The sequence below is a fragment of the Phocoena sinus genome, chromosome 16 (genome assembly GCF_008692025.1).
Source record: "Phocoena sinus isolate mPhoSin1 chromosome 16, mPhoSin1.pri, whole genome shotgun sequence".
Classification (NCBI taxonomy): domain Eukaryota; kingdom Metazoa; phylum Chordata; class Mammalia; order Artiodactyla; family Phocoenidae; genus Phocoena; species Phocoena sinus.
This window is the reverse complement of record NC_045778.1, coordinates 18,377,267-18,399,874: the sequence shown is the minus strand read 5'-3', so window position 1 is coordinate 18,399,874 and position 22,608 is coordinate 18,377,267. Positions and strand designations below refer to the sequence as shown.

The 22,608-nt window shown below is 36.3% G+C and overlaps 1 pseudogene; it reads left to right on the top strand.

Annotated features, from left to right (window-relative positions):
• Window positions 1-19,384, top strand: part of LOC116741922 — a 112,828-nt pseudogene extending 93,444 nt beyond the window's left edge.
• The last annotated feature ends 3,224 nt before the right edge of the window (window positions 19,385-22,608 follow it).

Here is a 22,608-nt window from a genome sequence, read left to right as displayed (position 1 = left end):
ATCATCTTTCTTTCTGTCTTTTTTTCCTTCTTTCCCTCCTTCCTTCCTTCCTTCCTCCCTCCCTCCCTCCCTCCCTCCTTTCTTTCCTTCTTTGCTTCTTTCTTCCTTCCTTCCTTTCCTCCTTTCCTTCTTTCTTTCCTCATACTTCTACTAATTCTCTCTACTTTTTCTCCCTTTTATTCTGAGCCGTGTGGATGAAAGGCTCTTGGTGCTCCAGCCAGGAGTCAGGGCTCTGCCTCTGAGGTAGGAGAGCCAACTTCAGGTCACTGGTCAACAAGAGACCTCCCAGCTCCACATAATATTAAACAGCGGAAATCTCCCAGAGACCTCCATCTTAACACCAGCACCCAGCTTCACTCAACGACCAGCAAGCCACAGTGCTGGACAACCTATGCCAAACAACTAGCAAAACAGGAACACAACCCCACCCATTAGCAGAGAGGCTGCCTAAAATCATAATAAGGCCACAGACACCCCAAAACACACCACCAGACGTGAACCTGCCCACTAGAGAGACAAGATCCAGCCTCATCCAGCACAACACAGGCACTAGTCCCCTCCACCAGGAAGCCTACACAACCCACTGAAACAACCTTAGCCACTGGAGACAGACATCAAAAACAACGGGAACTACGAACCTGCAGCCTGCAAAAAGGAGACCCCAAACACAGTAAGATAAGCAAAATGAGAAGACAGAAAAACACACAGCAGATGAAGGAGCAAGATAAAAACCCACCAGACCTAACAAATGAAGAGGAAATAGGCAATCTACCTGAAAAAGAATTCAGAATAATGATAGTAAGGATGATCCAAAATCTTGGAAGTAGAATGGACAAAATGCAAGAAACAGTTAACAAGGACCTACAAGAACTAAAGATGAAACAAGCAACGATGAACAATGCAATAAATGAAATTAAAATCACTCTAGATAGGATCAATAGCAGAATAACTGAGGCAGAAGAACGGATAAGTGACCTGGAAGATAAAGTAGTGGAAATAACTACTGCAGAGCAGAATAAAGAAAAAAGAATGAAAAGAACTGAGGACAGTCTCAGAGACCTCTGGGACAACATGAAACGCACCAACATTCGAATTATAGGGGTTCCAGAAGAAGAAGAAAGAAAGAAAGGGACTGAGAAAATATTTGAAGAGATTATAGTTGAAAACTTCCCTAATATGGGAAAGGAAATAGTTAATCAAGTCCAGGAAGCACAGAGGGTCCCATACAGGATAAATACAAGGAGAAACACGCCAAGACACATATTAATCAAACTGTCAAAAATTAAACACAAAGAAAGCATATTAAAAGCAGCAAGGGAAAAACAACAAATAACACACAAGGGAATCCCCATAAGGTTAACAGCTGATCTCTCAGCAGAAACCCTACAAGCCAGAAGGGAGTGGCAGGACATACTGAAAGTGATGAAGGAGAATAGCCTGAAACCAAGACTACTCTACCCAGCAAGGATCTCATTCACATTTGATGGAGAAATTAAAACCTTTACAGACAAGCAAAAGCTGAGAGAGTTCAGCACCACCAAACCAGCTTTACAACAAATGCTAAAGGAACTTCTCTAGACACGAAACACAAGAGAAGGAAATGACCTATAGTAGCGAACCCAAAACAATATATAAAATGGAAATAGGAACATACATATCTATAATTACCTTAAATGTAAATGGACTAAATGCTCCCACCAAAAGACACAGATTGGCTGAATGGATACAAAAACAAGACCCTTATATATGCTGTCTACAAGAGACCCACTTCAGAACTAGAGACACATACAGACTGAAAGTAAGGGGATGGAAAAAGATATTCCATGCAAATGGAAACCAAAAGAAAGCTGGAGTAGCAATTCTCATATCAGACAAAATAGACTTTAAAATAAGGACTATTAAAAGGGACAAAGAAGGACACTACATAATGATCAAGGGATCGATCCAAGAAGAAGATATAACAATTGTAAATATTTATGCACCCAACATAGGAGCACCTCAATACATAAGGCAAATACTAACAACCATAAAAGGGGAGATCAACAGTAACACATTCATAGTAGGGGACTTTAACACCCCACTTTCACCCATGGACAGATCATCCAAAATGAAAATAAATAAGGAAACACAAGCTTTAAATGATACATTAAACAAGATGGACTTAATTGATGTTTATAGGACACTCCATCCAAAAACAACAGAATACACATTTTTCTCAAGTGCTCATGGAACATTCTCCAGGATAGATCATATCTTGGGTCACAAATCAAGCCTTGGTAAATTTAAGAAAACTGAAATTGTATCAAGTATCTTTTCCGACCACAACGCCATGAGACTAGATATCAATTACAGGAAAAGATCTGTAAAAAATACAAACACATGGAGGCTAAACAATACACTACTTAATAATGAAGTGATCACTGAAGAAATCAAAGAGGAAATAAAAAAATACCTAGAAACAAATGACAATGGAGACACAACGACCCAAAACCTATGGGATGCAGCAAAAGCAGTTCTAAGGGGGAAGTTTATAGCAATACAAGCCCACCTTAAGAAGCAGGAAACATCTCGAATAAACAACCTAACCTTGCACCTCAAGCAATTAGAGAAAGAAGAACAAAAAAACCCCAAAGCTAGCAGAAGGAAAGAAATCATAAAAATCAGATCAGAAATAAATGAAAAAGAAATGAAGGAAACAATAGCAAAGATCAATAAAACTAAAAGCTGGTTCTTTGAGAAGATAAACAAAATAGATAAACCACTAGCCAGACTCATCAAGAAAAAAAGGGAGAAGACTCAAATCAATAGAATTAGAAATGAAAAAGGAGAAGTAACAACTGACACTGCAGAAATAAAAAAAATCATGAGAGATTACTACAAGCAACTCTATGCCAATAAAATGGACAATCTGGAAGAAATGGACAAATTCTTAGAAATGCACAACCTGCCAAGACTGAATCAGGAAGAAATAGAAAATATGAACAGACCAATCACAAGCACTGAAATTGAAACTGTGATTAAAAACCTTCCAACAAACAAAAGCCCAGGACCAGATGGCTTCACAGGTGAATTCTATCAAACGTTTAGAGAAGAGCTAACACCTATCCTTCTCAAACTCTTCCAAAATATAGCAGAGGGAGGAACACTCCCAAATTCCTTCTACGAAGCCACCATCACCTTGATACCAAAACCAGACAAGGATGTCACAAAGAAAGAAAACTACAGGCCAATATCACTGATGAACATAGATGCAAAAATCCTCAACAAAATACTAGCAAACAGAATCCAACAGCACATTAAAAGGATCATACACCATGATCAAGTGGGGTTTATTCCAGGAATGCAAGGATTCTTCAATATACGCAAATCTATCAATGTGATAAACTATATTAACAAATTGAAGGAGAAAAACCATATGATCATCTCAATAGATGCAGAGAAAGCTTTCGACAAAATTCAACACCCATTTATGATAAAAACCCTCCAGAAAGTAGGCATAGAGGGAACTTTCCTAAACATAATAAAAGCCATATATGACAAGCCCACAGCAAACATCATCCTCAATGGTGAAAAACTGAAAGCATTTCCACTAAGATCAGGAACAAGACAAGGTTGCCCACTCTCACCACTCTTATTCAACATAGTTTTGGAAGTTTTAGCCACAGCAATCAGAGAAGAAAAGGAAATAAAAGGAATCCAAATCGGAAAAGAAGAAGTAAAGCTGTCACTGTTTGCAGATGACATGATACTATACATAGAGAATCCTAAAGATGCTACCAGAAAACTACTAGAGCTAATCAATGAATTTGGTAAAGTAGCAGGATACAAAATTAATGCACAGAAATGTCTGGCATTCCTATATACTAATGATGAAAAATCTGAAAGTGAAATCAAGAAAACACTCCCATTTACCATTGCAACAAAAAGAATAAAATATCTAGGAATAAACCTACCTAAGGATACGAAAGACCTGTATGCAGAAAATTATAAGACACTGATGAAAGAAATTAAAGATGATACAAATAGATGGAGAGATATACCATGTTCTTGGATGGGAAGAATCAACATTGTGAAAATGACTCTACTACCCAAAGCAATCTACAGATTCAATGCAATCCCTATCAAACTACCACTGGCATTTTTCACAGAACTAGAACAAAAAATTTCGCAATTTGTATGGAAACACAAAAGACCCCGAATAGCCAAAGCAATCTTTAGAACGAAAAAAGGAGCTGGAGGAATAAGGCTCCCTGACTTCAGACTATATTACAAAGCAACAGTAATCAAGACAGTATGGTACTGGCACAAAAACAGAAAGATAGATCAGTGGAACAGGATAGAAAGCCCAGAGATAAACCCACGCACATATGGACACCTTATCTTTGATAAAGGAGGCAGGAATGTACAGTGGAGAAAGGACAGCCTCTTCAATAAATGGTGCTGGGAAAACTGGACAGGTACATGTAAAAGTATGAGATTAGATCACTCCCTAACACCATACACAAAAATAAGCTCAAAATGGATTAAAGACCTAAATGTAAGGCCAGAAACTATCAAACTCTTAGAAGAAAACATAGGAAGAACACTCTATGACATAAATCACAGCAAGATCCTTTCTGACCCACCTCCTAGAGTAATGGAAATAAAAACAAAAATAAACAAATGGGACCTAATGAAACTTCAAAGCTTTTGCACAGCAAAGGAGACCATAACCAAGACCAAAAGACAACCCTCAGAATGGGAGAAAACATTTGCAAATGAAGCAACTGACAAAGGATTAATCTCCAAAATTTACAAGCAGCTCATGCAGCTCAATAACAAAAAAACAAACAACCCCATCCAAAAATGGGCAGAAGACCTAAATAGACATTTCTCCAAAGAAGATATACAGAATGCCAACAAACACATGAAAGAATGCTCAACATCATTAATCATTAGAGAAATGCAAATCAAAACTACAATGAGATATCATCTCACACCAGTCAGAATGGCCATCATCAAAAAATCAAGAAACAATAAATGCTGGAGAGGGTGTGGAGAAAAGGGGACACTCTTGCACTGCTGGTGGGAATGTGAATTGGTTCAGCCACTGTGGAGAACAGTATGGAGGTTCCTTAAAAAACTACAAATAGAATTACCATATGACCCAGCAATCCCACTACTTGGCATATACCCTGAGAAAACCAAAATTCAAAGAGAGTCATGTACCAAAATGTTCATTGCAGCTCTATTTACAATAGCCAGGACATGGAAACAACCTAAGCGCCCATCATCGGATGAATGGATAAAGAAGATGTGGCACATATACACAATGGAATATTACTCAGCCTTAAAAAGAAATGAAATTGAGCTATTTGTAATGAGATGGATAGACCTAGAATCTGTCATACAGAGTGAAGTAAGTCAGAAAGAAAAAGACAAATACCGTATGCTAACACATATATATGGAATTTAAGGGAAAAAAATGTCATGAAGAACCTAGGGGTAAGATAGGAATAAAGACGCAGACCTACTGGAGAACGGACTTAAGGATATGGGGAGGGGGAAGGGTGAGTTTTGACAGGGCGAGAGAGAGTCATGGACATATACACACTAACAAACGTAGTAAGGTAGATAGCTGGGGGGAAGCAGCCGCAAGGCACAGGGATATTAGCTCGGTGCTTTGTGACAGCCTGGAAGGGTGGGATGGGGAGAGTGGGAGGGAGGGAGACGCAAGAGGGAAGACATATGGGAACATATGTATATGTATAGCTGATTCACTTTGTTGTAAAGCAGAAACTAACACACCATTGTAAAGCAATTATACCCCAATAAAGATGTTTAAAAAAAAAAAAAAAAAAAAAAAAAAAAAAAAAAAAAGAGTCATGTATCACAATGTTCATTGCATCTTTATTTATAATAGCTAGGACATGGAAGCAACCCAAGTGTCCACTGACAGATGAATAGATAAAGAAGATGTGGCACATATATACAATGGAATATTACTCAGCCTTAAGAAGAAATGAAATTGAGTTATCTGTAATGAGTTGTATGGACCTAGACTCTGTCATACAGAGTGAAATAAGTCAGAAAGAGAAAAACAAATACTGTATGCTGACACATAAATATGCTATCAAAAAAAAAAAAAAAAGGTCATGAACCTAGGGCCAGAATAAGAATAAAGAGGCAGACATAGAGAATGGACTTGAGGACACAGGGAGTTGGAAGGGTAAGCTGGGGTGAAGTGAGAATGTGGCATGGACATATATACACTACCAAATATTAAACAGACAGCAAGTGGGAAGCAGCCGCATAGCACAGGGAGATCAGCTCCGTGCCTTGCGACCACCTACAGGGGTGGGATAGAGAGGGTAGGAGGGAGAGGCAAGAGGGAGGAGATATGGGGATATATGTATAGCTGATTCACTTTGTTACAAAGCAGAAACTAACACACCAATGGAAAGCAATTATACTCCAATAAAGATGTTTTTAAAAATGTATCATACAAATACCATTTGTACATGGATAAAAAGGCATTTGTAAAATTGCAATATTGTTCACATTAGAAAAAAAATTTATAGAAGATTAGTTCCATAATTATTTTATGCCCTATATGGAATAGTGTGTGCCCTTTGAAATGGTGTACTTCCTTCATGTTTATCACACTTATGTCAATATATATGAATGGGAAAATCTACGTACAGAAAGCTGAATTTTCTAGGCCATTTCTCAAGCAATTACAATCATGTAATTATTGTATAGTATCATGCTACTATTTCCAGGAGGTTGTCATTCAATGGCAGAGATAGAGAGGTGGGATCAAGATGGCAGGGTAGGAAGATCCTGAGCTCACCTCCTCCCATGAGCACCAAGGCTACAACTACATGTAGAACAACTTTCTCTGAGAATGACCATAAAACTAGCAGAACAGCTCTCCTACAATTAAGGAAATAAAGAAAAAGTACATTGGGGAGGGTTGGAGGGACAGAGATGCAATTTAGTCAGAACCCATATGCCCAGCATGGCAACCCATAAGTGAGAGGGTATATTACAAACTCAGAGGTCATCCCTAAGAAGGGAAGGGTTCAAGCCCCACATTGTGCCCATCAGCCATGGGAACTAGCACTGGGAAGATAAGCCCCCATAACTGGCTTTGAAAACCACTAGGTTTTATGAAACGGAGAGCCAGAGGGTAGTAGGAAACCAAGACTCTGCTTTTAAAGGGCTTGCACACAAGCTTACTTATTTTGAGTTCCAGTGCAGAGGCAGCTGATTGAAATGCACCTGGTGCTCTAGGTGGCCTGGCAAGACCACCCTAGCATGCCCCCTGGCCCATGCCTGGCTCCAGCTTTAGCACTCCAACCAGTTGTCAGCCCCAGGTGCACCCAGGGAAGAGTCTTGGGATGTACCTGGGATCATGTCTAGACCACCCAACAAGACAGTGGCCCCTGGTGTGCTCTGAGAAAAGCCCTGGCCCACACCCATTCCAACTTCAGCCCTCCAGCCAAAGCCACTGGACACAGCAGTTTACATAGGGATATTCCTACACAAGGCCATACCTAAAGACTAGGAGAGGTGAAAGTTTTGCCTATTCCATAGAAATAAACACAGAAAGTCAAACAAAATGAGAAGATAGAAGAATTTGTTCCAAACGAATGAACAAGACAAAATCCAAGAAAAAAAAATGTTAGTAATACAAAGGTAAGTACTTTACCTGATAAAGAGCAATGGTTATAAAGATTGTCACTGGGAAAAAATGGAGAACCACAATGAGAACTTGAAGAAAGAGTTAGAAAGTATAAAAGAAATAATTAGAGTTGAAGAATACAATAAATGAACTAAAAAATACACTAAAAGAAATGAACACTAGATTAGATGATACAAAGGAATGGGTCAGCAAACTGTTAAGAGTAATGGAAATCACTCAAGCTGAACAGAAAAAAAGAATAAAGAATTTAAAAAATGAGGATGGTTTAAGAGACCTCTAAAATAACATCAAGCATATTAACATTTGCATTATAGGAGTCCCAGAGGAGAAGAGAGTAAAGGGCAGATAAATTAATTGAAGAAATAATAGCTGTAAACATCCCTAACCAGGAAAATAAAGCAGAAATCCACATCCAGGAAGCATAGAGTCCCAAACAAGATGAACTAGATCAAAGAGGTCCACATCAAGACACTTTAAAAGATACATAAAATAAAAGATGTAAAAAACAATGTTACAAGATTAAATGTCAGGGGGAATAAAAATGCAGAGTTGTTAAAATGTGTTCAGATTTAAGAGATCATCAACTTAAAATAATCATAGGTATATGTATATATTTACATAAGAAACAAATGGTAACCACAAACCATAAACCTATAATAGATACACAAAACAGAGAAAGAATCCAAACATAACACTAAAGATAGTCAACAAATCACAAAGGAAGAGAGAAAAATATAAGAAGAAAGGCACAAAAATCAATACAAAAATAACCAAAGAGCAATTAAGAAAATGGCAAGAAGTATATACCTATCAATAATCACTTTAAATATAATGGACTAAATGCTCCAATTAAAAGACATAAAGTGGTTGAATGGATTAAAAAGAAAAAAAAACAGATCATATGTATGCTGCCTACAAGAGACTCACTTCAGATCTAAACATAAAGGCTGAAAATGAGGGGATGGAAAAATGTATTCCATGGAAATGAAAATGAAAAGAAAGCCATGGTGGCAATAGTTATATCAGACAAAATGCACTTTAAAACAAAGACTGTAATAAGAGACAAAGAAGGACATTACATAATGATAAAGGGATCAATCCAAGAAGATATAACAATTGTAAATATATATGCATCCAACATAAGAGGACTTAAATACATAAAGCAAATATTAACAAACATAAAGGGATAAATTGACAGTAACACAATATTAGTAGGGGACTTTAAAACCCCACTTACATCAATGAACAGATCATCCAGACATAAAATCAATAAGAAAACCGTGGCTTAAATGACATATTAAACCAGATGAACTTAATATATATAGCACATCCCATCCAAAAGCAGCAGAATATGCATTATTTTCAAGTGCACACAAAACATTCTCCAGGATAGTTCACTTCTTAGACCACAAAACAGTCTCAATAAATTTAAGAAGTCTGAAATCATATTAAGCATCCTTTTCTGGCAACAACACTATGAGACTAGAAATCAACTACAAGAAAAAATAAAACTGCAAAAAACAAGCATGTGAATGGCAAATAATGTGCTACTAAACAAACAATGGGTTACTGAACAAATCAAAGAGGAAATCAAAAAGTAACTGGAGACAAATGAAAATGGAAACAAAATGATCCAAAATCAGACACAGCAAAAGCAGTTCTCAGAGGGAAATTTACAGCTATACAAGCCTACCTCAAAAAACAAGAAAAATCTCAAATAGACAATCTAATCTAGAAAAAGAACAAACACAACCCAAAGTTAGTGAAGGAAGGAAACACACCAGATCAGAGCAGAAAAAATAGAGATTATGAAAACAATAGAAAAGATCAGGGCTTCCTTGGTGGCGCAGTGGTTGAGGGTCCGCCTGCCGATGCAGGGGACGCGGGTTTGTGTCCCGGTCCGGGAGGATCCCACGTGCGGCAGAGCAGCTGGGCCCGTGAGCCATGGCCGCTGGGCCTGCGCGTCCGGAGCCTGTGCTCCGCAACAGGAGAGGCCACAACAGTGAGAGGCCCGCGTACCGCAAAAAAAAAAAAAAAATTAATAAAACTATCAGCTGGTTCTTTGAAAAGATAAACAAAATAAATTAACCTTTAGCCAGACTTGTCAAGAAAAAATAGAGAGGGCCAAAATAAATAAAATCAAAAACTGAAGAGTAGAATTGTCACTATTTGTAGATGGCATGACACTGTATAGAAAGCTCTAAAGACTCCATCAAACAAACCATAGAATACATGAATTCAGTAAAGTTGCAGGATACAAAATTAAAATGCGGAAATCTGTTGTGTCTACATACACTAACAACAAACTGTCAGAAGGAGAAATTAAGAATACAGTCACATTTACAATTGTATCAAAAAAATACCTAGGGGGCTTCCTTGGTGGCGCAGTGGTTGAGAGTCCACCTGCTGATGCAGGGGATGTGGGTTCGTGCCCCAGTCCAGGAAGATCCCACATGCTACGGAGCGGCTGGGCCCATGAGCCATGGCCGCTGAGCCTGCACGTCTGGAGCCTGTGCTCCGCAACGGGAGAGGCCACAACAGTGAGAGGCCCGTGTACCGCAAAAAAAAAAAAAAAAAAAAAAACCTAGGAATAAATCTAATTAAGGAGGTAAAAGACTTGTACTTGAAAACCTATAAGACATTGATAAAAGAAATCAAAGATGTCACAAATAAGTGGATATACTATGCTCTTGAATCAGAAAAATCAATACATGTAAAATATCCACGCTACCCAAAGCAATCTACATAGTTAATGCAATCCCTAACAAAATACCAATGGCATTTTTCACAGAACTAGAATAAATAATTCTAAAATGTGTATAGAAACACAAAGACCCTGAATAGCCAAAACAATCTTGAGAAATAAGAGCAAACTTGGAGGCAGCATGCTCTGTGTTTTCAGACTGTATTTACAAAGCTATAGTAAGCAAAGCAGTATTGTTCTGGCAAAACAAACAAACCAGACACACAGATCAATGGAACAGAATAGAGAACAAAAAATAAACCCACACTGATATACACAATTAATCCACAGGAAGGAGCCAAGAATATACAGTGGGGAAAGACAGTTCCTTCAATAAATGGTACTGGGAAAACTGGACCACTCCAATCAAAAGAATGAGACTGGGCCACTTTCTTACACCATATATGAAAATAAACTCAAAATGGATTAAAGACTTAAATGTGAGATCTGAAACCATAAAATTCCTAGAACAAAACATAAGCAGTACCCTCTTTGACATCTGTCTTAGCAATATTTTTTTGGCTTTGTTTTCTCATGCAGAGGCCAGAAAGGCAAAAATAAACCAGTGGGACTACATACATCAAACTAAAAAGACTTTGCACAGTGATGAAAACTATCAAGAAAAAGAAAAAGGCCACCTACTAAATGGGAGAAGATATTTGCAAACAATATATTTGATAAGTGGTTAATATCTAATGAACAAGGAACTCAGAAAATTCAACATAAAAAAAAAATTTAAAATGGGCAGATGATCTGAATAGATATTTTCCAGAGAAGACAGGCAGATGGTCAGCAGGCACATTAAAGGATGCTCAACATCACTAATCATCAGAGAAATGCAAATCAGAACCACAATGAGATATCACCTCACACTTGTCTGAATGGCTATTATCCAAAAGATAACAAATAACAAGTGTTGGTAAGAATGCAGAGAAAAGGGAACCTTCATGCACTGTTGGCGGGAATGTAAATTGGTGCAGTCACTACTGAAAACAGTATGGAGATTCCTCAGAAAATTAAAAATAGAACTACCATACAATCCAGCAATTCCACTCCTGAGTAGTTTTCCCAAGAAAATGAAAACACTAATTCAAAAAGATATATTCACTCCAGTGTTTATTGCGGCATTATTTACAATAGTCAAGATATGGAAGTAACCTAAGTGTACATTGAGAGATGAATGGATAAAGAAGGTGTGATATATCTGTACTATGGAATATTACTCAGCCATAAAAAAGAATGAAATCTTGCTATTGTGACAACATGGATGGGCCAACAGGGTATTATGCTAAGTAAAATAAGTCAGACAGAGAAAGATAAGTACTATATGATTTCACTTATATGTGGAATCTAAAAAACAAAACAAACAAACATAATAAAATGGATCCAGCCTCACAGCTACAGAGAAAAAACTTGTGGTGCTAGAGGGCTGGGGATAGGGGGATGGGTGAAATAGATGAAGAGGATTAAGAAGTACAAACATCCAGTTATAAAATGAATAAGTCACATGGATGTAAGGCAAAGCACAGATAATACAGTCAATAATTTGTAATAAATTTGTGCTGTGAATGATGGTAAATAAACTCATTGTGGAGATCATCTTTCAATGTATAAAAATATCAAATCACTATGTTGTACACCTGAAACTAATATAATATTGAAGTCAACTATACTTTAATAAAAAATATTAAAAAATAAATGGCAGGGGTAACTTCTTTTGGAACACATGCAATATATTTTTAATATGTAAGGGCACATAAAATATATTCTTAAGAATATTCTTAAATATGAGCAGCTTAGTGCAAAAGGCAAAATAATTTCTTTTTATAAAATAGAAAACAAAAATATAATTATGTTAAAAGAGAAACTCAAATATTAATTACTTTATGAGCAAAAAATATAAGGAACATGGAAATGTTCATGGTGGATTATATACCAAAAATGTAAAAATGAGTATAACTAACACATATGCACATCAAAAGACGATATCAACAAAACTATTAATTCTTTAGTCATTTTCTTTTGGTGGACGTTTAGAAAAGTTTGCATTTCTCTTTTTTGGGGGGCATCTGTATTTTATAAACATTTATTAATTTGCATTTAAAAAATTCTAAATACCTACAGTGATATAAAAAGTGTTTTGAAATAAAATTTACAAAATCATAAAACTTAGGCAAAGCCTTGATGTTCCCTCTCTAATACCCCAAACTGTAAAATTCCTTATATTTGAAAAATAGATTCATCTTTCATAAGTACATTCTTATATGTTCATATAATATATCCATTGCAAAAAATAACAACATAAAAATCTTGCCACTATAAGAAAAAAATTATTTGGATTCTGGTCTATTTCTTTCACATAGTTTTTGTTTTGTTTTCATTTATTTGTTGATCATTGGAAAACCCAAGAGATTCTGAATGCATGATGAATTCATAGGGAAAATAATTGAACATTACACATTTGAAAAGTAAGTCTTCTCTCCCGGACTCTGAGATTCTTAACCCTTCTTCCCATAACAAATAGTGTTACTTGTAATGTGTGCTTGCAATGAGATTCTATATATAAACAGGCATAGTGTGTGTGTGTGTGTCTGTGTGTATGAGTGTGTGTTAGTCGAATGAATATTTATATAAAGAGAGAAAACATAAATAGTGGCATTATATACAGTGTTTTCTTCTCATTATTTACTATATATTCAGGTTTTCATTTTACATAACAAAAGAGATATATTATTTTTAAAGGATTGCATATTGTTCTATTGTGTGGCTCTAGGATAATTTAAAGTTTCGGAGTGTTAGAGATTTTGGTTATTCATTTCCAGTGTTTGTTTATACTTTAAAATTTGATCAAATAGTCTCTGTGCAGATAAGTCAGTATACTTCGGCTGTATTTTTGGAAGGGAAACTTCTGGATCAAAAACAATAAGCTTTTAAAAAAAGTTCTGATGTATAGTGTTAAACTCTTCCTCATACATTTTAAGTCATTTTTATCAATAGATCATATAAGGTATTTCACATCTCTTTGGTAACAAAAAGTATCTTTGCTATTATTAAACAGAGATTTTAAATTCTGGTTTTAATTTGTATTTCTTTGACCTTAAGAGATATATCATCTTTTCATTCACTGAGTAGTCATTTGCCTGTTTTTGTGCATGTGAATATGTCTGTATGGAGAAAGTGAATAGTCTGTTTATGTCTGCTGTTCATTTTTCCAATAGATTGTTTGATTTACTTTTTTCTCATGAGCTGCAAGAAATCTTTAAGTACTAAGGATATTAATCCTTTGTTAGCCATATTCTTTGCACATATTTATTTGCAGTTTAATTACTCATTTGTCTTTTGCCTTGCTTTATCTAATTGTGCCCAGATCCCCTTCAAAAGAAGAATTCATTGACCCAACTGCTGCCTGGGGAACTGTTAGTTGGGAGTCTTTAGCTGTCAATTTCCTACGAATTGCCTCAGCTTCAGTTTATTTGCTCTCTGCAAGACAGGTCCTTCTGGAGTGGCCAATAACTAATGATTGATTCATTCTGGGGTAAAAAAGCCTCCCAAGGACACTCCTTAATACACACCCTGAACACTAAATTCTGAATCAGAATTTACTTCTCAAAGAGTGCAACTTATGCCACACACACACACACACACACACACACACACACACACAGCATTTACAAAGTTGTGATCCCTTTATATCTTCCTTGATTCTATATATGCCTCATCCAGAGGTAAATTCACTCCTCAAGGAAATCTGTGTTCATATATAATATTATATATATATATCAACAAGTGAGGTAAATTATACATTATAAATAATGTAAATTATAAATATATAATTTTTACAAAACATATCTATAAATAATGTAGAATATCATTTTGCACATTTAACATTTTCTAATATATATCACCACTTAATTTTTTCACTAACTTTTTTCAGATTCAACTATTTTGTTAGAAATGGCTTAGCTCATTAATTTTACCTGCTATAAGGTATTCCACCATATAAATACCCACTGTCCTGCTGATAGTCATTTAAGTTGTTTCCTGTTGTTCACTATCAGGTATATTTTTCCTCATGCATATGTGCATGAGTTTCCCTGTAGTACATATAACTAGGAATGGAAATTCTTGTTCAAGCAGATGAAAATCTTTAACATTACTAGAGAATTCCAAACTTATCATAAATGAAATTTCACAAATGTTCTAATTCTAAAACATGTTCTCCAAATAATTTCTTGCTTGTCCATGAGATAGGCAGATGGATGGAAAAATCATCTCCCATTAAACTAGGTGCCAGTTGCATAGTGGGTGGAAGATGAATTCGTGACATTAGCCCTATTTAAGTCAATACCTTCCTCCCACTCCCTGAGGTAGGACCTTTGGAAAGCTTTGTTTTATAATCAATTTTCTGATATTCACTGCTTATCATTGAACACTTTTTTCTCTATTAACCTCATAACTCTCATGCTTATTTTTTTATAAGCATCGTTAACTTTTGTGGTAGAAAAGGCCTTCAGGCTATTTTGGCTCTCTTAGGATCTCAGAATTCAAGGTATTTCTGCACTTGCTGTCTTTAATTAAAACAAGGGAGCAAACATATCTTTCCAAAATGTACCTTTTTCATTGTTTAATTGTGAAAGAATGTGAAAACTGGATTTTGCATCTGCTCCCTGTTCCTCAGACACTAAGCTTTACCTGGTCTTCAGACTTTATCATTTCAGTGAGAGCTCTTATTTAGGAGTCAAATGTGTGAGGAAAAAAGTACTTATGGTGTCTCTGCAGGCTTCTTCCCGAACCATTTCTGCTTTCTCTGCCATGAACAGCTATTATTGAACTCAATCTCCTCTAACATAGCAGCTCTTCCTCCCACTGTAATTAATAACTATGAAAAATCTAATATCGCTGCCTCATGGCTGCTCCAACTGAAATAGTTTTAGACTGTTTCTTAATGCAGGTTCAGATCCTTCCTACAAGCAAGCACATATATTTCTATACAACTGGATGTCAGTGGAATTCCTCTGGAAAGAATTTGAAATGGTAGAATAAGAAAGAGATGAGTTTGAATCCTCTGCTCAGTGCTTGTGTGCATTCAGTTATGTTAATCAAACTTTTCTAATTTTCAATTGCTTTATCTGCGAAATGACAGTAGTTTTAACTGTCAGGCTATTTGTGAGGATTAACTAGAAAAATTAATGTAAAAATTTCTAAAGGAGTATCTGGCACACAGTAGGCTCTTAATAGCTTTACTTCTTGTTTTGTTTCTCTTGCAGAAACCATTTCTCATATACTTTTAATTAAATGGTAAACTCTTATTTGATTCAAAAATATTTAAAATAGCAAAATATGTGACACTATTTCAAGTACCCAAATATTTCATTGTAAACTAAAATAACCATATTTAAATTGTTCACTTCTGCATCAAATTATTTCATTTATGTTTTTTACTTATATTCATTGTAGACTTGTAGACTTGATATCTATATGTTAATATTCTTGGCTTTGTCATATACAGTAATCACTTCTAATTCTATTCTGCTTGATAATCACATTTCCAATATGCTCTATTTCCAATATACTAACATCCTTACACTTCAGTTTGTCTCATATTGGGTCAAAAAATTCTCTCATTTACTCTAGTTAGAGTTCCAGTTTCCAACATTTTGAAGATTCACCAGGTAACTTTATTATGTTTTCCATGATTCATCTTGAAAAATAGCCTCTTTTTTAAAAAGGTTTTTTAAGGAAACTCCATACTGTTTTCCATAATGGCTGTACCAATTTACATTCCCACCAACATTGTAGGAGGATTCCCTTTTCTCCACAATCTCTCCAGCATTTTTTGTCTGTAGGCTTTTTGTGAGGTGAAACCTCATTGTAGATTTGATTTGCATTTCTCTAATAAGTAGCAATGTTGAGCATTTTTTCATGTGCCTGTTGGCCATCTGTATGTCTTCTTTGGAGAAGTATCTATGTAGATATTCTGCCCATTTTTTGATTGGGTTGTTTGTTTTTTTGATATTGAGCTGTATTAGCTGTTCGTATATTTTGAAAATTAATCCCTGTCAGTCACATTGTCTGCAAATATTTTCTGTAGGTTGTCTTTTCATTTTGTTTATGGTTTCCTTTGCTTTAAGTTTAATTAGGTCCCATTTGTTTATTTTTGTTTTTATTTCCATTACTTTAGGAGATGGGTCCAAAAAGATATTGCTGCAATTTATGTTAGTGTTCTGCCTATGTTTTCCTCTAGGAGTTTTATAGTATCCAGCCTTACACTTAGGTTTTTAACCCATTTTGAGATTATTTTTGTGTGTTGGAGAATGTGCTAATTTCATTCTTTTACATGTTACTATAGGATCTAGCGATCTCAATCCTGGGCATATATCTGGAGAAAACCATAGTTTGAAAAGATACATGCATCCCAGTGTTCATTGCAGCACTATTTACAATAGTCACAACTTGGAAGCAACCTAAATGTCCATCGACAGATGAATGGATAAAGAAGATGTGGTACACATATACAATGGAATATTAGTCAGAATAAAAAAGAATGAAATAATGCCATTTGCAGCAACATGGATGGACCTAGAGATTATTATACTAAGTGAAGTAAGCCAAAGAAAAATATCATATGACATAGCTTATATGTGGAATCTAAAAAAATGATACAAATTAACTTATTTACAAAACAGAAATAGACCCTCAGACATAGAAAACAAACTTATGGTTACCAAAGGAGAAGCAGAGGGAGGGGTAAATTAGGAGTATGGGGTTAACATGCACACACTACTATATATAAAATAGATAACCAACAAGGACCTACTGTATAGCACAGGGAACTATACTCAATATTTTGTAATAACCTATAAGGGGAAGGAATCTGAGTAAGAATATATATATATATGTATTTATATACATATGTATTATATATATACACTTTGCTGTACACCTGAAATCACTTTGCTGTACAACTGAAACACAACAACCTTGTAACTCCACTACACTTCAATTTTAAAGAAAAAGAAAGAAAAATAGCCTCCTTTAAAAACTTTTTCTCTTTATCCACCTACTCTTAGTCCCAAAATGAGCTTGGATATCAGTGCAGTGCAAGATGGCAGACTTTGTAATAACCTCAGCTGATTCAACAACAAAGGATGACGAGCCAGACCATTTGCCCATAGAAGAAAATGATATAGACAATATGACCACCAGTAATAAAGAATCAGTAAATTCAAGTGGAAATGGAAGGAATGACTAAAGGAGCTCTGACACAGACCTTGGAGTTGAGAGAGAACTTCAAAGCAGCTGCTGGAGATAATGTCTGCAACTTCAGTAGTGAAACCCCAAGGGCAGAGGACTTCCCTCTCAAGAAATGGTTGTAATAGTGCCTCTTCAAACCCTGACCGCACTCGCTCTGCCCACAGCCAACAAAGTAGAGTCCTGAAGGCACTGAGGCAGTCTCGCCAAACTGATGTCAACACAGAGCCCTCCCAGAATGAACAGATCATCTGGGATGACGCCACAGCCAGGGAAGAGAGAGCGAGACTTGCCAGCAATTTGCGGTGGCCTAGTTGTACCACACAATACTCTGAGCTTCAGGTTGACGTTAAAAAATTGGAGGATTCTCCTTTCCAGGAGCCTTTACATGATTCAGAAATTGCTGAACAGGCTGTAATCCTGGGAACACATGTGTGACTGAAGCCCCCAAACACCCGATCTCTGAAGAACTGGAAACTCCAATAAAAGACAGCCCCCTGATCCCTACGCCTCAAGCTCCAGGTATTGCCTTCCCCCTAGCCAACCCACCTGTGGCTCCACACCCTAGAGAAAAGATGATAACGGTAAAGGAGACTCACGAAGACTTAAAAAAAAGGTACATATTTCAGCTGTCATCTCTGAATCCTCAAGAACGTATTGATTATTGTCATCTGATTGAAAAACTAGGTGGATTAGTGATTGAGAAGCAGCGCTTTGACCCTAACTGTGCACACACTCTTTTAGGGCATCCACATCAAAACAAGAAGTATTTACCCTCAGTGGCAGCTGGGAAGTGGGTGCTTTATCGCTCCTACCTTGAAGCTTGCAGGACTGCTGGGCACTTCATGCCAGAAGGCTAAGAATGGGGAAGCAGTTCCATACTTGATGTTTTGACTGGAATCAATGTACAGCAACGAAAAGTAGCACTGGCAGCAATGAGATGTAGGGAAAAAATCCAGCAAAGACAAGAATCGCGCATTGTTGAGGGAGCATTTAGCAGGTGGAAGATTACTTCACATGTTGATAGGTCCCGAGAAGCAGGATTCAAATGCCTTCTTCAGTCAGGAGGAGCAAAAGTGCTACCTGGTCATTCTGTATCTTTATTTAAAGAAGCTGCACAGGGGCTTCCCTGGTGGCGCAGTGTTTGAGAGTCTGCCTGCTGATGCAGGGGACACGGGGTCGAGCCCTGCTCTGGGAGGATCCCACATGCTGCGGAGCAACTAGGCCCATGAGCCACAACTATTGAGCCTGCACGTCTGGAGCCTGTGCTCCGCAACAGGAGAGGCCACGATGGTGAGAGGCCCGCGCACAGCGATGAAGAGTGGTCCCCGCTTGCCACAACTAGAGAAAGCCCTCGCACAGAAACGAAGACCCAACACAGCAAAAATAAATAAATAAATAAACTCCTACCCCCAACATCTTCTTTAAAAAAAAAAAGAAAAAAAAAAGCTGCACATCTCTTTTGTGACTTTAATAAACTGATACCAGATGATTCGGGAGTTAATATAGAAGAAGCTGCTGCCCAGAATGTGTACTGCTTGAAAACGTAATACATTACTGATTTTCTTATGCAGGAATCCCCTCCTCAAATAGAAAACTACTGTCTACCAGAAGCTGTTTCATTTCTTCAGAATAATAAGGAAACTGGGACTGGATTCTCACAAAAGAGGACAGCTCCTACACAGAAAAATAAAATCGAATGACGTAGAGTATAGTAATTGTATTTACTTAGGTAACAAATGTTAAATGGTTTTTAAATTAATAGCTTGAATGTGACTGTGATGGATTTGTATAGTAATTTAAAGACAAGAACCTGAAGAATTCAGCTTCAGTGTAACAATGAGCCTGCTTGAAGTTAGTTTTAAACACCTGAAAAAAAAATTTTTTTTTTTAACACCTGAAATTTTAATCATTGAAATATCAACTATTCCTGAATGGCAAGTTACCTGAAATAACAAAACACAACTCCTTAGCTAGCTTGTCATTAAACCATATTGACATGTATACGGGGCTTTTTGTTATTTATTTTCTTGTAAATATCTGAGTCTGTAGCTTAGTGGAAGCTTTAGCAAGGTGATTGATTTTGCCTTAAAATGTCTGCTTTAATTCATAATAACAAGGAAGTTGTCAATTGAGATTTACTAATGTTTTCCCTGATTTTTAGCTTCTCACCATTTTACCTCTTTTTAACAGGAGCCTGGGTACAAGGTTTAATGAGGAATTGAGGCTTTCAACTTAAATGTGTGTGTATACACATATATTCATATACACGAATATGATGTTTGCCAAGTTTGGGTGACCAAACTTGGAAAACAAAGACAAAGAATAAAAGTAGTGACTCAAAGTAGTTGTTCAAATTGATAAGTTTTTAAAAAGAAAAGCATTCTGGGGCATATACCCAGAGAAAACCATAATTCAAATATACACATGCACCACAACGTTCATTGCAGCACTATTTACAATAGCCAGGTCATGGAAGCAGCCTAAATGCCCATCGACAGATGAATGGATAAAGAAGATGTGGTACATATATACAATGGAATATTACTCAGCCATAAAAAGGAATGAAAATGGGTCATTTGTAGAGACGTGGATGGATCTAGAGACTGTCATACAGAGTGAAGTAAGTCAGAAAGAGAAAAACAAATATCGTAAATTAACGTATATATGTGGAACCTAGAAAAATGGTACAGATGAACCGGTTTGCAGGGCAGAAATAGAGACACAGATGTAGAGAACAAACGTATGGGCACCAATGGGGGAAAGTGGTGGGGGGTCTGGTGGTAGTAGGATGAATTGGGAGATTGGGATTGACATATATACACTAACATGTATAAAATAGATAACAAATAAGAACCTCCTGTATAAAAAATAAATAAAATGAAATTCAGAAAAAAAAAAGCATTCTGGCATCCACTCTCTTATTGAAGCAATAAAAGATTTGTAAAACAGCTTTAAAAAATGTTTATCATTGTATTTATAAAAAGACTAGTGCCTAGTGTTGGTCATTTCAAAGTGCGACAATGTATTTATGAATATATGATTTACTTCCATTTTGATAAAGCTTTTATGACTAATTATACTTTGCTTTTGGATTACTCCCTCCCTTGTAGAAAACAAAGCAAAAGATTCAAATAGGTAGCAATACATCTATCCATGTGGTTGGAAATAAATGCTCTTGAGACTGCAGCACAAGAAATACGTACAAACTTTAAAAGTACATGGGGAAAAAAGTAAAAGCATTGAGAAGAAATCCACACTTTGTCATCTAAATGAACTTGGAAAATGAGGGGAGCTAAGAATATATCACACTTGTAGGCAAATGCTTCAAGAGTAAGATTGTTTATATAATACTGAATATGACATGGATCATATTACCATTGTAGAGCATATGTTCTTTGGAAGCAAGAGAACATCAACCCACTATATAGATAAAAATAGTAAAAACTGGAATCACATGAGAGAAATGCTCAACTTCTAAACTTTAATAGATCCAAAATGAACCTGCAAATTGAGAATTAACACCTGTTCTGGATCATTATCACAGTACAGTGCCAAGTGGAGATTTGTCTATATGTGGGAAATGCTTTATTCTTCAAGGTCAGCTGCTAATATGTATCATTTACATAAATGTTTCTATTAGCAATCTCATATCAATTTGGAAAAAAGAAAAAGTAGAATATATTTGCCAAGTTTTTCTACTAGGATAAATTGGGAGAGTCATTTATCCAGAGTCACTTACCGAAAATTTTCCTCAGCTGTAACAAAGATAATACTACCTGGAACAAAATGATGACAGATGGACAAATGACGCCTAATTCTTCAGTCATGTTCAGGAGGAGTATATAGGGTGCGGGCCATGAGACCAGCAAGGATGTTTGAAGAGTTATCTCAGTACTTTTCAGGAGGGATCAGAGCAAATAAATGAGACTTACTGATCATTCTTCTCCTCTGTGGGTCAGAAATAAACTTTGAAGTACAGTCTCAAATTATAACACTCAGAATAAAGGTCCATAATCAATTTATCCCTAAATAGCAATGTGTCCCCCATACACCCCAATGACAAGTTTGAGATACATGAAGGATTAGAGATAAGAAGCAAAAAGTGTGTCAAAAAGGAAGCAAGGAGGAAAGGAAAGAGGTAGGTATGTTGGAGGCAGGGATACATTTCTGTCTCTTTGGATAATAATTGCCCAGAGGACCACTGTGTCGACAGGTACATATCGATTATTTCAGATACCAGCTAAGTAGAGAAAACCTGAGAAGTAATTCCCAGTTAGAAATAGTTTAATTCTATCAGTTAAAGAATCTCATGCATTTTCAGAGTTCTTTTAGTGAAGGAATCCTTTGTTTCAATTAAATTTTAACCTTGTTAAAAATTGTATTCACTTATAGCCATATCTGACATCTTAAAATTTCTTTAGTCCAAAGTGGAGCCACAACCTAAACAAAGCACCTTTATTAAAGTATAATGATTTTTGATATAGAAAACAATCTAATTGCTTAGGTAGATATATTGTCTTTTACTGATCATCAGAAAGTAAAGAACCATGGATAAACATTTATTGTATTAACTTTATTCTTTCAAACCCTTTTTAATATCTATCTTGCACAAGGCAACACAACAGACACCTTGAGGGATGTAGACATATAAACTATGATCACCGATCTCAAAGAAATAAAGTCTCATAAAGAAATGATACTTATACCTGAGCAATGACAGCTCAAGGTTGAAAGTTCTAAGAAACAGAAAAATAAATGAATATGTGAATTTAGAGAGGATACAGAGTTTATGGGAAGGCCCAAGCAAAAGGAAAATTTTAGCTGCAGGAAATGATGGGTAAGCAAACTTTCAGAAGATTGTTTTCTTAGGACCACCACACAAACACCAAGCTAAAATGAGCAAAAGGAGAGTGGGGTAGCACTT